Genomic DNA, 18136 nt, shown 5'->3' on the forward strand with positions numbered 1-18136 from the left:
CATCCCAGAGTTTCCATCATTTTCTGGTTTTTGACCAATTGAAAATGTTGCATTTTGAAATATTTCTGTAAATATTTGTGTTACATACCCTTTGGATCAGTGAGGAATTCCATACAAGAAGCGTGTATAGTGGGCACCTCTTGGACCTGAAAGTTGGATAAACACATCATATCCATATACATGTGAAGATTTTCTGGCTTATTTATTATGAGAAATAATGAGACATCAAAAGAAACTAGTTAATTACCTCATCGTCCACATCCCAGTCCTCCGATTGGATTTCTTGGTAGGTTGTGAACTTTTCAGGCATCGGTGTGTCATCTGCCTCTGAGTCCAAGTCCCACATCTCAGCTTGTGGCTCCGTGAAAACGGGCATTTCAGCTGTGTCGTGTGATCGGTAGTCCATATCCCACACAAAGTCCATCATCCTCTGTAGCAGTTTTTGGATTTCTTTAAGAAATTCAGTACTTGCCAAAATCCAATGATGCTCTCGGGTCAACGCAAGTGTGTTTTTGTTCAGTTTGAAAAATAACCGTTGTCATGGCGCTGACTCAACCAATCAGGTTCGTCGAGAGCTGCGCCGCTGTTTCTTGGGCAGTTTGCCAGAGCTGCGCTCCAATTTTGTGGCGTTATGTTTGTTTTGTATTCCTTTGCATTTTGATTTAAGTTACCTACTGATGTCCTGATTATGTTTTGCTTAATTTGTCTCATAATAAATATGATGTCATTAAGTTATTACATAAAAATGAAGTTATTCCGCCGTGTCATCTCCTTTAATGTTGCATCGTTGAGCCCGGTGTAACATATGGGGGCTCGTCCAGTTTCAATTGGTTTGATTTGGTTGATGTTAAACTGTTAAACTTATTCGTTTTCCTAATCTTCTTAACTTTCTTCATTTGTTGGGAGAGATTAAAAGGCGGCTTTGTTAGGACTGGGAAATTGTAGAACGGTATGAATTAAGTGGCGTTGATAGGCGATTGAGAAAAGACGAGGTCAGGGAACTAATAAGAAATAAATTGAGCGATCTTCAGCTTTTTTTTTCTTTTTTACCTATTTCGCAAAAACAAGTAACAATTGGGGTTGATCCTGCAGCTCAAAAATCAGTTTCATTTGTTGGTTTATCGTTTGAGCAGCAGAAAGAGCTTGTTAAAATGCAGCAGTTGCACGAAAAGGAGATGCGTGATCGTGAACTGGAAATAGAAAAACGTAAATGAGATGATTTGATGAAGCGGAGTGAGATGGAGTTTGGAAAAATGAAACACGAGCATAAATGAGCTGCGGACCGGCAAAATCAAGAGTTTCAGCTAAAGTTGGAGACTTTGAAACTTCGAGGTGAGGGCAGGTCATCTATTGATCGCGCGGACTGTTCGTTTGATATCATTAATCATCTGAACTTGTTGCCTGTGTTTAATGAGAGGGATCCGGACGTCTTTTTCTCGTTATTTGAGAGCATAGCTGATGAACGGGGATGGCCTGAGACCGACCGTACAGTTCTGCTCCAATCCGTGTTAGTGGGGAAAGCTCAGGAGGCGTATACTGCTCTTTCAGTAGAGGAAAGAAAGGTATGATGGTGTAAAATCTGCTGTGTTAAAAGCCTTGGAGCTGCTTCCAGAAGCTTATCGCCAACGTTTTCGTACTTGGAGGAAAAGTGAGAGACAAACACACGTGGAAGTCACAAGAGAGTTAAGTAATCATTTTTGATCGCTGGTGTACAACATCTAACGTACAGTCATTCAGTGAGTTACGTGAACTGATGATTATTGAACAGTTGAACATCGTTCCCGATCAAATTGCAGTGTATATTAATGAAAATAAACCTCGTACGGCCATTGAAGCTGCATCATTAGCGGATGATTTCGTTGTGACTCACAAAAACCTATTTAGTTATGGGAATCGTGGTAATGGAAATCTTCACTTTCGACAGCTGCAGCGGAGTGATCGAGGTTCACCTTCTCAGAAGGTGATATCTGATTCTATGTGTCGTTATTGTCTGGAAGTCGGACACTGGAAGAAGGACTGTCCTGTACTTAAAAGCAAACAGGGACGTGGTAAGAATAAAAATTGTGCGCCTGTGCTTTTAACGAGTTGCTCTCCGCGTGTGCCTTCTGTACGCTGTACGGAAAACCTGTCCGTTATTAAAAGGAATTGTTCTGAAATTTAACACAACAAAGGGTATGCACCATTTATGTTTTCAAATCCTAGATACGCCCCTGGTATGCACCATTTATTTCGGAAGGGTTTGTTTCTCTTTTAGAGGGACGTGAGTGTGTACCGGTGAGGGTGTTGAGAGATACTCGGTCAACAGAGTCCTTCATTTTGGATTCCATACGTCCGTTTTCATCCAGCTCATATGTCGGTAAGAACATTTTAATTCGAGGGATTACACTCCAAACATTGTCTGTTCCTTTGCACAAGTTTATTTTACAGTCCCAGTTAGTTAAAGGGGAAGTGACTATGGGAGTGCGCCCTTCCTTGCCGGTGGAGGGAGTGGAGGTCGTTTTGGGTAATAACTTGGCTGGTGAGTGTGTGTGGCCGGTAATGGCCCCTTCATCTCACAAAAGTGAGTACACCCCTCACATTTTTGTAAATATTTTATTATATCTTTTCATGTGACAACACTGAAGAAATGACACTCTGCTACACTGTAAAGTAGTGAGTGTACAGCCTATATAACAGTGTCAATTCGCTGTCCCCTCAAAATAACTCAACACACTGCCATTAATGTCTAAGCCATTGTCAACAAAAGTGCGTACACCCCTAAGTGGAAAATTGGGCCCAAAGTGTCAATATGTTGTGTGTCCACCATTATTTTCCAGCACTGCCTTAATCCTCTTGGGCATGGAGTTCACCAGAGCTCCACTCAAAGTTGCCACTGGAGTCCTCTTCCACTCCTCCATGATGACATGACAGAGCTGGTGGATGTTAGAGACCTTGCGCTTCCCCACCTTCCATTTGAGGATGCCCCACAGATGCTCAGTAGGGCTTAGGTCTGGAGACATCCTTGGCCAGTCCATCACCTTTACCCTCAGCTTCTTTAGCAAGGCAGTGGTCATCTTGGAGGTGTGTTTGGGGTCGTTATCATGTTGGAATACTGCCCTGCAGCCCAGTCTCCGAAGGGAAGGGATCATGCTCTGCTTCAGTATGTCACAGTACATGTTAGTATTCATGGTTCCCTCAGTGAACTGTAGCTCCCCAGTGCTGGCAGCACTCATGCAGGCCCAGACCATGACACTCCCACCACCATGCTTGACTGTATGCAAGGCACACTTGTCTTTGTACTCCTCACCTGGTTGCCGCCACACACGCTTGAGCCATCTGAACCAAATAAGTTTATCTTGGTCTCATCGGACCACAGGACATGGTTCCAGTAATCCATGTCCTTAGTCTGCTTGTCTTCAGCAACTGTATGCGGGGTTTCTTGTGCATCATCTTTAGTAGAGGCTTCCTTCTGGGACGACAGCCATGCAGACCAATTTGATGCAGTGTGCAGCGTATGGTCTGAGCACTGACAGGCTGACCCCCCACCCCTTCAACCTCTGCAGCAATGCTGGCAGCGCTCATACGTCTATTTCCCAAAGACAACCTCCGGATATGACGCTGAGCACGTGCACTCAACTTCTTTGGTCGACCGTGGCGAGTAGGGATGCCACAATACTCGATATAATATGTGAACCGTGTTTTTTCGGTTTTTCCTTAAAATAATAATAACCATGCATTTTTTTACTCTCTGAACCGCCTGTTTGTGTTTGCCTGTACTGTATGTCTACGCGCTGAGACAGACACGCCTCCCCGCAAGTAAATATCCAATCAGTGAGCGCTAAAGTTAGGGGTGCTTAAACATGCTCGCGATGCTGGTGTCAGATTTCACTCTAACCCTGGAGAGCGCTGAAGCGAGACAAATATTTAGGATTTCTTGTTGACTATAATGCCGATGAAACAAAAATGCTAAACAAAAAATGACTGTGTGCAAGCACTGTTACACAAGAGTTAGCTACTGACATGGAAATACTTCCAACATGACCGCACATCTGCAGCTCCATCACCCAGAGATATCACTGTGTGGAAGCAGGATGGCAGAGCAGGTAACACAGGCATCCAAAAAGCAACAGTCCCCTATCTGATTCCTTCCAGCATTCATACACAACTGGTTCCGAGAGTCACAAAAAATAATTTAATTTATAATATAATAATTGCTAAAGATTTGCAGCCGTTTTCTGTGATCGGTGATGTGGGCTTTTGGCAACTTATAAAAGTGCTTGATCCGCGTTACACACTACTGACGTGTCCTTTTTTCCCGACCTCTACGGAAAAACACGCAAAACAATTGAAAAGGAATTGGCTAATGCGCAAAGCCTTGCTCTAATAACAGATATTTGGACGTCAGGGGCAACAGAGCGTTATCTCACCGTGACTGTTCATTACATAGTGGATTGGGGAAAAAAGAGCCGAACCGACAACCGTGGGTAAAATCGCAGTACGTATTGAACCGTGGGTTAACTGTATTGTTGCATCCCTAATGGCGAGGCCTGTTCTGAGTGGAACCTGTCCTGTAAAACCACCGTATGGTCTTGCCCACTGTGCTGCAGCTCAGTTTCAGGGACTTGGCAATCTTCTTATAGCCTAGGCCATTTTTGTGTAGAGCAACAATTCTTTTTTTCAGATCCTCAGAGAGTTCTTTGCCATGAGGTGCCATGTTGAACTTCCAGTGACCAGTATGAGAGAGTGTGAGAGCCATAACACCAAATTTAACACACCTGCTCCTCATTCACACCTGAGACCTTGTAACACGAACAAGTCACATGACACAGGGGAGGGTAAATGGCTAATTGGGCCCAGTTTGGACATTTCCACTTAGGGGTGTACGCACTTTTGTTGACAATGGCTTAGACATTAATGGCAGTGTGTTGAGTTATTTTGAGGGGACAGCGAATTCACACTGTTATACAGGCTGTACACTCACTACTTTACATTGTAGCAGAGTGTCATTTCTTCAGTGTTGTCACATGAAAAGATATAATAAAATATTTACAAAAATGTGAGGGGTGTACTCACTTTTGTGAGATACTGTGTCTATATATATAGAAATTGAAATTGAGAAAGAAAAACTTCTTCTTTATATATAAAAGGATGTCTGATGGTTCTGTCGACAAGACAAAAGTCTGCATTTATTGTGGATGTGAATTAAGTTATCACCGCAGCACGTCGAGTTTAAAATATCACATGATGGCGAAGCATACATGTGATACAGAGAGCTCTCCTGCCCTCGCCAAAGGCAGACAACACTAGATTCTTCTCAGCGGGGATGTAATGTGAACCTGGGTTATGTTCTTTTCTTCATGTGTTTAATAGTCATGAACAAGTTATTTGAAAAACATGTCTATGTTTTTTATGCTTTATATTTAAGGTGGTTTCAGTAATGAATGTACACTTTGCATGTTTAGAAGAAGTGATCAGAAAAGGTTAACAGGCTTGTGTAAGTAAATAGCTCTGTGCAAAGAAAGAAGTAATTGTTTTCTATGTTCTTTTTTTCATATGTTTAATAGACATGAACAAGAAAAATATCTATGACCTTTGAAACATGTCTAGACTTCATGCCCTATATTGAATATGGTTTAATAATAATAAACAACATACATTGTGATCTGTAGTGAGAGCAGGGAACAGGTGGAGGAAAACCTGGAGAGGTGGAGGTTTGCGCTGGAGAGAAGGGGAATGAAAGTCAGTTGTAGTAAGACTGAGTACATGTGTGTGAATGAAAGAGAGGGAAGTGGAACAGTAAGATTACAGGGTGAAGAGGTGAAGAAGGTACAGGAGTTTAAGTACTTGGGGTCAACAGTCCAGAGTAATGGAGAGTGTGGGAAAGAGGTAAAGAAGCCAGTTCAGGCAGGTTGGAATGGGTGGAGAAAGGTGTCGGGAGTTCTGTGTGATAGAAAAATTTCAGCAAGAATCAAGGGGAAGGTGTACAAGACAGTGGTGAGACCGGCCATGCTGTATGGTTTAGAGGCAGTGTCACCGAGGAAGAGACAGGAGTCAGAGCTGGAGGTAGCAGAGCTGAAGATGTTGAGGTTCTCTTTGGGAGTGAGAAGGTTGGACAGCATTAGGATCAGAGGGACAGCTCATGTTGGACGTTTGGGGGACAAAGTTAGGGAGGCCAGATTAAGATGGTTTGGACATGTTCAGAGGAGGGAGAGTGAGTATATCGGTAGGAGAATGTTGGATATGGAGCTGCCAGGAAGGAGGCAAAGGGGAAGGCCAACGAGGAGGTATATGGAAGTAATAAATGCGGATATGAAGCTAGTTTGTGCCGGTGGCGGACCGTCAGGGCCAGCGAGGCCTTCTCTGCTGGCCTAAACAGCAGTGATCTGAATCACTGACTTGCATTTTAATATAATTTTCAATGAATGTCTATTAAATTTTTCCCGATAGTCTATTCTCTACATTTCATAGCTTTTCTCTCGGTTGCGCTGCTTCCAGTAGTGTATATTTATGATAAGATTATTTATCCAATCATATTTCAGCTAGTGGCCGTTGCCCGGCCGTAAGGCCTTCAGAATTAAAAGTGCAGGCACCCGTAGCTTAAAATAAATGGCAATGAAATGAGGTTCCATTAACCAATCAGATTTCGAGTTGGCATCACTGGGGCCATCTAGCAGGCATACGTTTACGTTGACAATTTCCCGTCCTCTGATTGGATAACTGCACAAACTAAATAAAATATATACTGTATATGTTAACTCGCAATGGCTGACAGAGGAGAAGAAATCGATTTGCTCGTGGACATCCTTACAAATGCATTATCAAGGTGGACTTTTCAAGAAAATCCTTTAGATTCTTCAAAATAGTTGGTAAGCTTTTTAAAGAACCATTTATGTTTGCCTTCATTCCAGATCCCCGGGATGGACCGTGGGGTTTTTGTTTGTTTGTTTTTTACTGCAGTGAAAGGAAACTTGTGAGACTGAATTGTGTTAATTTGGTTTTTTGCTATATGTAATGTAATTTTATTCATGTTCGTTACAAGAGCCTGTGACACAACGCACTGTTATACAGTGTTTCTATATTCACTGCGTCTCATTTTGGATGCTGCGTCCTCCGGAGATTTCAGTTTGCTGCATATGGCATCAAGAATGTCTTTTTTGAGAAAAGTAACCGTAATAAAATTGACTATTCTATAATAGACTATAAATACTGTAGACTAATTCCTTTTTTACTTTGCTATATAACGGTTGATTAGTATCTAGTGGCGTCATAATGATGGTATAGAGGTGGATTAATTCAGGAAGGACACCAGCGAAGGCCTAGGTGTGAAATGCATGGTCCGCCACTGGTGGTTGCAAGTGTTGAGGATGCAGAAGATAGAGATAGGTGGAGAGAGATGATTCGCTGTGGCCACCCCTGAAGGGAAAAGCCGAAAGAAGAAGAAGATTATATATATATATATATACATATATATATATATATATATATATATATATATATGTACAGTATCTGAAATCCAAATGGCTGCGTTCCCGGAAACGGCCCACCGCCGGTCACTGTAGGACAGCCTGCACCTCCTAAACCGTCAGTCACCATCAGCGACGGCAGGGACCCTCGACGTGCTTCTAAGAGATGAAGCATGAATGACGAAGCTAGAATGTGTTTAAATTGTGTTTTTGTTACGTTTCCCTTAAATAACTGCCAATCAAGACACTGCAGAGTCTAATATAACAGTGCAATCAGCTGAGTATTGACTTTGTCCTCTTTCACCTAGGACTGTTAGAGTTTCTGGAGAACAGTTGATCATGTTTTAAGATCTCCACCTCCTCCTTCACGTCTTCTTTAGTGCCGGTCTCAACACGTGCCCTCATCATGTGGTGTTTCAACCATCCACTCTTACTTGAACACTCGATGCACTTTCTTCACTTAGTTTCTAGTGAATTGCTGTCAAAGGAATTCAGGAATGGTTTAACTGCTGTTGTAAACGTGCAGGCGGAAGCCGCTGGCTGCCTTTTTTTTTGTGTGAAAGGGAGGAGGGACCCCCTTCAGCCAAAAAAAACCTACCAAAAGTGACTGAGAGAGAGGTGATGGTTTGATTCTGACACTTAGGTTTATTTAATTAGAAATAAAACTAGAAATGAACAAATGTCTGCTTTGTCCTTTCTCTGGTTTTGTATTAAACTGACGTTGGATTGGGGGACTCACTACATCATGGGATGAAATGAACTGCCCAGTTATGGCAGATTGTGACATTCAGTCCACAAAACTGCCCTTTAGTGCAATTACCACTAATACCTTATCAACCCCATCATGTATTATTACTATTAAGATGAAACAAGTCAGAATAACTCATGTCCAAACACACATCCTCCAGTGTAAAGCAGAAATGTCCTGTTCTCTTCCCCTATCCTCAAATACATGATTAAAGAAAGATAATGGCACGTACCTACAGCCACACACACTTACACACAAAGCTGTGTACACACTGATTCTGTGCTGCAGGAATAAATCATGTGTGTGTTTGTGTGTGTTGTGTTAACAGCTTACACTGGAAGTACCACACCCAGAAAAACAAACACAATGAACATGTTATTTAATGGCAGTCTCCCTCCGATGCAACACGGGTTCGATTCCCAGGCTGGGCAACCAGATCTGAGGGTTTTATCTCTCCAAAAACATAGGAGGGTTGCATCTGGTGTAAAACCTGTGCCAAAATGACGTAAACATAAACAACTCATTTCTGTATTTCTGCACTTTCTGTTCTCAGAAACGGCGTTTAATACAATTACAGATTTATAGGTTTTGTAGAGAAACTGCATAAATAAAAAAATCCAGGTATATTTTCTGCAAAAAATGCAAGAGTGCATCCAAACTTTTGCGAATAACTTTATTAACCTGAGCTTGTGTGCAGTTCTTAAGCTCAGTTTTACTCTACACAGTTTCTATGCTACCAGTGATAAATCTGATGATACTGAAAAGAGTATCTTATTTAAAAAGCTGTGAATCTTAGGTAAGCTGACTGTGTGCTACTATTCATTGATTTTCAGTTGTGTGTAATGCATAAAAGTAAGTGTAAAATGTGTATTTTCAGTACAGGAGGGAAATATTTGGTTTTGGTATTTGGGAGAGTTTATTTGGCTGTTTTTGTTACACAAGTCAATAAGACAACTCTGATCACAAGTACACCACTATAGATAACAGAGCACGGTTTCTTTCCCAAGAAGATGCCTGTCATTCATCTCGGCTGTACGGAAGCTCCAGGACTACATGCGTACTCCGTGGAGCTCCTTCCAGAAGTGACCGATATCCTGAGACAGCGCTGTTTCCGCCAGTCTCTTACACTCGAGCGGCGTGAACCCGACCAGCGCCATCACTCGTGTCCTCACACCCTGACGTCCGGTCAGTTCAGCTACACGCGTGGTGATGAGTGAGGCTGGAGCGTGGCAGAATGTCTGATCCCCAACTCTGAATGCTGGCCATGATTCTGCTCCAGCAACTGAACCAGGGACACTTTCGACATTGCAGGCAATTTCCACTGTCCCTTCATGTGGAAGAGCGATGACCTGCACTCCTGGGATTCCTCCTGGACTGGACTCCCGGATGGCTGCAGCCACGTCCCGCCCTAACGAGACATCCTGGGTATCGATGGTCACGTTGCAATTCATTACATAAGGGCTTGCTCCAATGCCCTCAGGAAGAAAATTAAGTTTATTTAATTTAATTTAATTTAGAGGCTTCCACTTTCATTTGCTTCAATATATTTACATTGTTTGTGGGAATTTCCATCCAAATTCCCCCATGCTTTGTGGAAGCTCCTGATTGCACAGTAGTATCATATCAAAATTCTAATGAAATGAAAAACACTTTCAAATCCCTTGTAAAATAAATATGATTTTTAAAATGATTATTCAGTGCTACATATTCATGCTGAACTAAGCTCATGAAAAAAAAAATGTTTAAATAAATCTGCAGCCAAGTAAAATACTAATCCATGGATGATCAAATTAATATAGTCTTTAATGTTTAACAATGATTTTATATATACACCGATCAGTGAGAGGTGAAGTGAAGAACATTGATGATCTCCTCATCATGGCACCTGTTAGTGGGTGAGATATATTAGGCAGCAAGTGAACATTGTGTCCTCAAAGGAGATGTGTTAGAAGCAGGAAAAATGGACACGTGTAAGGATTTAAGGCAGTGTCATGCTTTGGGCAATGTTCTGCTGGGAAACATTGGGTCCTGCCATCCATGTTGCAGACCATGTACACCCTTTCATAGAAACGGTATTCCCTGATGACTGTGGTCTCTTTCAGCAGGATAATGCACCGTGCCACAAAGCCCAAATGGTTCAGGAATGGTTTGATGAGCACAACAATGAGTTTGAGGTGTTGACTTGGCCTCCAAATTCCCCAGATCTCAATCCAATCGAGCATCTGTGGGATGTGCTGGAGAAACAAGTCCAACCCATGGAGGCCCCACCTTGCAACTTAAAGGATCTGCTGCTAACATCTTGGTGCCAGATACCACAGCGTACCTTCAGGGATCTAGCGGAGTCCATACCTCGATAGGTCAGGGCTGTTTTGGCAGCCAAAGGAGGACCAGCACAATATTAAGCAGGTGGTCATAAGGTTATGCCTGATCAGTGTATATGATATATATAATGAAACGTATACAATTGTATAATATAAACAGTTCTACGTATATTTAAAAGGATTTGCAGTATGAGTATATTGTGAATAAGAATCTCAGGATGAGCTCAGTTTTCGCTTACCGCGAGTTCTTGCCTGTGTTGGCGTTTTTCATTCGAAGTTTATATCGTCTGTTTCTTTTTCTCTTTTACCTAAATTTCTTACTCTGCCAGGTTTCGTTTGCTAAATCTTTACTTGCATATCGCAGTTAATTGTTCTTTTGTTTTTCTATTGGGTGAAGCCTCCCCCCCCCCCGGTTTTTACACAGCAGTCGGGGGATAGATTCACTCAAAGGTACGTGATCATTCACTATGACTACCTTTCAGCTTGTTCAGTGTTTGAGCTGCAGGATGTTCAGTAATTCTTCCTCCGTCGTTAGTGTTAATTTTACCTGTGATAAGTGTACGCTAGTTAGCTCTCTGACGGAGAAGATATTAGCTTTAGAGGTGCGCATCCAGACTCTAGAGAGGGTTAGTGATGGTGACAGTAGTGTAGTGTCTGTAGGAGGAAGTCTGGATGCCTTAGGTGGAGTTAGTAACCCCCCAATCCGGCATTAGAGCCCTCACAGCGGGGCGAATGGGTGACGACTCGGCAGCATAGTCGCGCAGCCAAGGCTAACGCTAAGGCTTGCCCACGGGAGCACCACTCCTCTCCGCTTCACATGACCAACAGGTTTGCTCTCCTCAGTGAAGAACCCGCTGAGAAACCTGAAAGAGATCTGGTTATAGGAGACTCAATTTTAAGGCATGTGAAATTAGCTAGGCCTTTAGGGGCTCCAGCAGCACAGGTTAGGTGTATTCCGGGAGCCAGGGCACCGGACATTGCAGGTAATCTTAGGGTCCTAGGCAAGCACAGGTTCTCCAAGATAGTTTTCCATGTAGGAGCTAATGATATACGCCTTCGTCAGTCTGAGGTTACTAAGAGTAATGTTGTAGAGGTGTGTAAATTAGCAAAGGCGATGTCCGATGCCGTAGTATGCTCTGGCCCCATCCCAATGCGGCGTGGCGATGTAGCTTACAGCAGGATACGGTCGCTGAACTGCTGGATGTCCAGGTGGTGCTCCGAAAACAATGTGGGCTTCATAGACAATTGGAGCTCTTTTGAGGGCAAGGCTGGCCTGTTAGGACGGGACGGTGTCCATCCCACTCGGGTGGGTGCTGCTCTCATTCATTTCTTGCAGCATAGCACATAGTCTTAGAGCAGATCTAGTTAATCGGTGACAATCCAGGGCCAGGGCCAGGGAGCAGACAAGCAGGTTAATCCGACCGTCTGCTAGCTGCAAAGAGTCGTCACTCAGGGTTCATAACATTGTGACTGTGTCTATTCCCAAACGAAAATGTTTTAACAATCAGAAAATTTGTTTTAGTAACCTGATTAAAATAAAACTAGATGATAGTGAATGCACAGCCAGCACCTTTGATCTGAAGCTAGGACTGTTAAATATTAGATCTCTGTCAACTAAAACACTTATAATTAATGAACTGATTACTGATCAGGAGTTCAGCGTTCTTTGTTTAACAGAAACATGGATTAAACAAAACGAGTACGTAGCATTAAATGAAGCTTGTCCACCTGGCTATAGCTATATGCACCAACCGCGTCTAACAGGCAGGGGAGGAGGTGTCGCAGTTATTCATGATAATAAGCCAGACATCAATTCAACACATTCGAAGTTCTTTATACTAACCTAACGTATGCAAGTACTAATAATAAGTTCACAGAGTCAATTCCACTAATTGTTATTTACAGGCCCCCAGGGCCATACTCTGAATTCCTTAGTGAATTTGCAGATTTTACTTCAAACCTTGTTGTTTCTTTAGACAAAGCATTAATAGTAGGAGACTTCAACATTCACTTTGATAAGCCAGAAGACCCTCTGAGAGCAGCAGTTGTGTCCATCTTAGATTCATTAGGTGTTAATCAAAATGTAATAGGACCCACTCATAATGGAGGTCACACTCTGGATCTCATTTTTACATTCGGATTAAATATAGAAAACATAGTCACTCTTCCACAGTCGGAAGCTATCTCAGATCATTATCTAGTTTCATTTAGAATGCGTCTTAGTCACGAGATGCGCAACTTGCCGCATTACCGTATGAAGCATATATTTACGTCTGCTACTGCAGAGAGATTTACCGATAGTCTCCCAGAATTATCACTCATGATTGGTTCACCTTCCGACCCTACAGAACTTGACCAGGCGACTGATTAGTTGGAGTCATTATTTCGGAACACCCTAGACACTGTAGCTCCACTTAAAAGGAAAAAAAGACAAGAAACTAGCACCCTGGTACAATGACCAAACACGAGCTTTAAAACAATCAGCTAGGAAACTAGAGCGTAAATGGCGTCAAACTAAATTAGCAGTATTCCAGATTGCGTGGAAGGAAAGCCTTCTGAGATACAAAAATTCTCTTAGTGCTGCTAGATCAGCGTATCTCTCTGCCCTAATCGAAGATAACAAAAACAATCCAAAATTTTTATTTAGCGCTGTAGCAAAACTAACTAGGAGCAAAACCACTGTAGAAAAGCGCACACCATCTACATTTAGCAGCAATGATTTCATGAATTTTTTCAATGAAAAAATTGACAATATCAGGCAAAAAATTCAGACTATTAATTTAAAACCATATTATTTGATAGATAATCCTTTAGATAATATAGCTATTTCTGATCAGAGCTTAGAGTGCTTCACTCCACTTCAAGAGCCTGATCTAATTTCACTAATTTCTTCTTCAAAATCTTCTACCTGCATCCTAGATCCTTTACCCACATCTTTCCTTAAACAGATATTACCAGTAGCTACTGAACCCCTTCTAAAAGTAATTAATTCTTCTCTAAGCACTGGCTATGTGCCTAAATCTTTTAAGCTAGCAGTTATCAAACCCTTGATTAAAAAACCGGACCTCGACCCCTGTCAGCTGTCTAACTATAGACCGATATCAAACCTGCCCTTTATCTCCAAGATCCTAGAAAAGGCTGTAGCACAGCAGTTATGTTCATACCTGCATAGAAATAACATTTATGAAATGTATCGGTCAGGATTTAGGCCTCATCACAGCACAGAGACAGCACTGGTTAAAGTGGTAAATGACCTGTTACTGGCTTCTGATCAGGGTTGTGTCTCCCTACTGGTGTTACTCGATCTTAGTGCAGCTTTTGACACCATTGACCACACTGTTCTACTTGATAGACTAGAACATGTTGTTGGTGTTAAAGGAACAGCCCTCTCCTGGCTCAGGTCTTATCTGACTGACCGATATCAGTTTGTAGATCTAGATGGTGACTTCTCCATGCATACCAAGGTTATGTTCGGTGTTCCACAAGGTTCTGTCTTAGGCCCACTGCTTTTCTCCCTATATATGTTACCCCTTGGTGCAATTATTCGTAAACATGGTATTAGCTTCCACTGTAATGCAGATGACACACGGCTATATGTTTCAGCTAAACGGCTGACAGCAAGACAGAGGTGCTTGTACTAGGACCACAGGCAGTTAGAAGTGAGCTTTCTGATTACAGAGTAATGGTGGATGGTCTTTTGGTTTCATCTTGTCCAGCAATAAAAGATCTTGGTGTGATTATTGATTCTGGTCTTTCATTCGAAGCTCATGTAGATAATATCACTCGGGTAGCCTTCTTCCATCTTAGGAATATTGCTAAGATGAGAAATATGTTGTCGCTTCATGATGCAGAAAAATTAGTTCATGCTTTTGTTACCTCTTGGTTGGATTATTGTAATGTCTTACTGTCTGGATGTTCCAGTAGGAGCAGAAACAAGCTCCAGTTAGTCCAGAATGCAGCAGCTAGAGTCCTAACTAGAACCAGAAGATATGAGCACATCACTCCTATTTTAGCCACACTACATTGGCTCCCAGTCAAATTTCGCATTGATTATAAAATACTGTTACTAACCTATAAAGCACTAAATGGTCTCGCGCCACAGTACCTGAGCGAACTTTTAGTCTTTTATGATCCGCCACGCCTACTCCGATCAAAGGGTGCTGGTTACTTGGTAGTACCTCAAGTAGCAAAGGCTACAGCAGGGGGCAGAGCTTTCTCTTTCAAAGCCCCAAAGTTATGGAACCTTCCGATTAGTGTTCGGAATTCAGACACAGTCTCAATGTTTAAGTCTAGGCTGAAGACACATTTGTTTAGTCAAGCTTTTAATGTATAGTTTTCTTAGGCAAAGGAGCAGATCTGGAAGGTTCATGGTCATAGAGTGTTTGGTGTACTGGGATGTGTTGGATGCTATCATCTTACCACCCTCGCAAGTCGCTCAGGTTTGCTGACTGTGAAGTGGTTGGATGCTTTATGTCCCGGGAAGCCTTCATGTCTGTGACCTTCTGGCTCTCCCTTTCAGTTATGCTGTCATAGCTAGTCTTGCCGGAGTCCCTGCCTGCACTTTACACATAATTCTACTTTGTCTTTAAGCATCACATGATCAGAAACTTAATATCTTTCTCTTTCTCTCTCTACCTTCTCTGTCGAGCTATACACCCCACTCCTGAGCTCCCAGTGTTTGCCAGTTTCCAGTGCGACCGCTGCCCTACCCCTGGTCGGAGTCTCGCCGCGTGATGGTGCCCACTGATGCTGTGGATGGATCTGTGTGGACCAGGAGACAGCCATGGACAGAGCCACTTGGGGACTTTCACACCATCACAGATATGCCATTACATCTGTCAGCCCGTGACAGCAAAGAACTAGTGTTTATAATGACCTTAGAAACTACACTGACCTAATGGTTCCTCATGGGTCATTGATTGCTGTTGTAGAAAGGACATTAATCAGCTACAGTTACATTATTTTCTGTTTAGTGTCACCCAAATGAGGATGGGTTCCCTTCTGAGCCTGGTTCCTCTCAAGGTTTCTTCCTTTCCATCCCAGGGAGTTTTTCCTTGCCACCGTTGCCACAGGCTTGCTCATTAGGGATAAAATAAAATAGTCTAACTATAGAATTTAATAATTTATTCTTATTTCTAGTTAATTAGTTATTTTTTATTATTATTTTTCATTTTCCCCTCCCCTTTCTCTGTTTTCATCTTTTGTAAAGCTGCTTTGAGACAATGTTCATTGTAAAAGGTGCTATACAAAATAAACTGAATTGAATTCATGATTACAGCAGAAGGTCTTAAATTCAAGTCTACATTATATTCATATGAAATCATCGACTGAAGCGACAGTGAGATTTGGGCATGAACTGTTGATGGGAAGTGCAGATTTTTAAGCTATCCATTTGTGTTCATCCACAGCAGAGGACGTTGCGTCATAAATGCTGACGGCTCCAAGCAGAAGATCATAAATATGATGATATTGAATGAAAGCAAACAGCAGCCAGTCAGGTATAAGGTTCATAATTTATTTACAGTATTTCTAATTTCTATTTACAGGAATTGATTTACAGAAATTCAAATTTATTTACAGGAATATATTTACAGAAATTCAAATTTATTTACAGGAATATATTTATGGGAATCAATTTATTCACAGGAATATATTTACAGGAATTATAATTTATTTGTAATTATAATTAGTAATTAAAATGTGTTGGGTGCTGATGGCCTGATCCAACATGGCCTATTAATCATCTGTGGAATAAAAACATGTTTAAATTAATATAGAGTATTGTAGAACCTAATGTTTCCTTATTTGATTTCTTGTTCAATTGTCATGAAAAATCTAGCCAAATTTAACCATGCGAATCGTCAGTACTCTGAATTTCATAACGGAACGGTCGAGGCCCGGGTTAACGACCGCCATGGGCGCCGTTGACCTACAGGGCGCTGGTGGAAATTGGGCTACTGTTGGTCGAAGAAGTAGAGGAGGGAGGAGAGTGTGCAGACAGAAAGAGAAGAGGAAAGGTAAAAGTGTAGGACTGAGAATAGGAACTCTGAATGTTGGTACTGTGACAGGGAAAGGTAGAGAGCTGGCTGATATGATGGAGAGAAGGAAGGTGGATATACTGTGTGTACAGGAGCCCAGGTGGAAGGGTAGCAAGGCTCGTCCTATAGGAGCAGGATTCAAGCTGTTTTATTATGGTGTGGATAGTAAGAGAAATGGGGTAGGTGTGGCCCTGAAGGAGGAGTTTGTGAGGAATGTTCTGGAGGTGAAGAGAGTGTCGGACAGGGTGATGAGTCTGAAGTTACATCAGGGATGATGTTGAATTTTGTTAGTGCTTATGCCCCACAGGTAGGTTGTGAGTTAGAGGAGAAAAAGAGATTCTGGAGTGAATTAGATGAGGTGATAGAGACTATTCCCACAGGTGAGAGAGTGGTGATAGGAGCAGATTTTAATGGACATGTTGGTGAGGGGAACACAGGTGATGAGGAGGTGATGGGCAAGTTTGGAGTTAAGGAAAGGAACCTTGAAGGACAGATGGTAGTGGACTTTGCTAGGAGGATGGACATGGCTGTGATTAACACTTATATTCAGAAGAGGGAGGAGCATAAAATGACTTACAAGAGTGGAGGTAGGAGCACACAGGTAGACTACATCCTATGTAGAAGAGGCAATCTGAAAGAGATTAGTGACTGTAAAGTGGTAGTGGGAGAGAGTGTAGCCAGACAGTATAGGAAGGTGGTGTGTAGGATGACTCTGAAGGTCTGTAAGAAGAGGTCAAAGATAGCGATAGAGAAGAAAACCAAGTGGTGGAAGCTGAAAAAGGAGGAATGTTGTGAGGAATTTAGACAGAAGTTGAGGCAGGCTCTGGGTGGTCGGGTAGTACTGCCAGATGACTGGGGAAACTACAGCAGAAGTGATCAGGGAGACAGGAAGAAAGGTGCTGGGTGTGTCATCTGGAAGGAGGAAAGAAGATAAGGAGACTTGGTGGTGGAATGAGGAAGTTCAGGATAGTATTCAGAGGAAGAGGTTAGCCAAGAAGAAGTGGGACATGGACAGGACTGAAGAGAATAGACAGGAATACAAGGAGTTACAGCGCAGAGTGAAGAGGGAGGTGTCTAAGGCCAAGCAGAAGGCATATGACGAGTTGCACACTGGGTTAGACACTAGAGACGGAGAGAAGGACTTGTACAGGTTAGCTAGGCAGAGGGATCGAGATGGGAAGGATGTGCAGCAAGTTAGAGTTATTAAGGATAGAGATGGAAAGGTGCTCACAAGTGAGGAGAGTGTACAGAGGAGATGGAAGGAGTACTTTGAAGAGCTGATGAATGAGGAAAATGAGAGGGAAAAAAGAGTTGAAAGGGTGAACTCTGCGGAACAGAAAGTAGATAAGATTAGAAAGGATGAAGTCAGGAAGGCTTTGAAGTGAATGAAAAGTGGAAAGGCAGTTGGTCCTGACGACATCCCGGTGGAGGTCTGGAAGTGTCTAGGAGAGGCAGCAGTGGAATTTTTAACTAGTTTGTTTAACAGGGTTTTAGAGAGTGAGAAGATGCCTGAGGAATGGAGAAGAAGCGTATTAGTGCCGATCATTAAGAATAAGGGTGACGATCTTTAAGAATAAGGGTGACGAT

At 42.3% G+C, this 18136-nt stretch overlaps 1 pseudogene; it reads left to right on the forward strand.

Moving 5' to 3' along the window:
• Positions 1-10729: 10729 nt before the first annotated feature.
• Positions 10730-12925, forward strand: LOC131353816 (uncharacterized; annotated as a pseudogene).
• The last annotated feature ends 5211 nt before the right edge of the window (positions 12926-18136 follow it).

The sequence above is a fragment of the Hemibagrus wyckioides genome, linkage group LG06, assembly GCF_019097595.1.
Source record: "Hemibagrus wyckioides isolate EC202008001 linkage group LG06, SWU_Hwy_1.0, whole genome shotgun sequence".
In the NCBI taxonomy this organism is placed as follows: Eukaryota; Metazoa; Chordata; class Actinopteri; order Siluriformes; family Bagridae; genus Hemibagrus; species Hemibagrus wyckioides.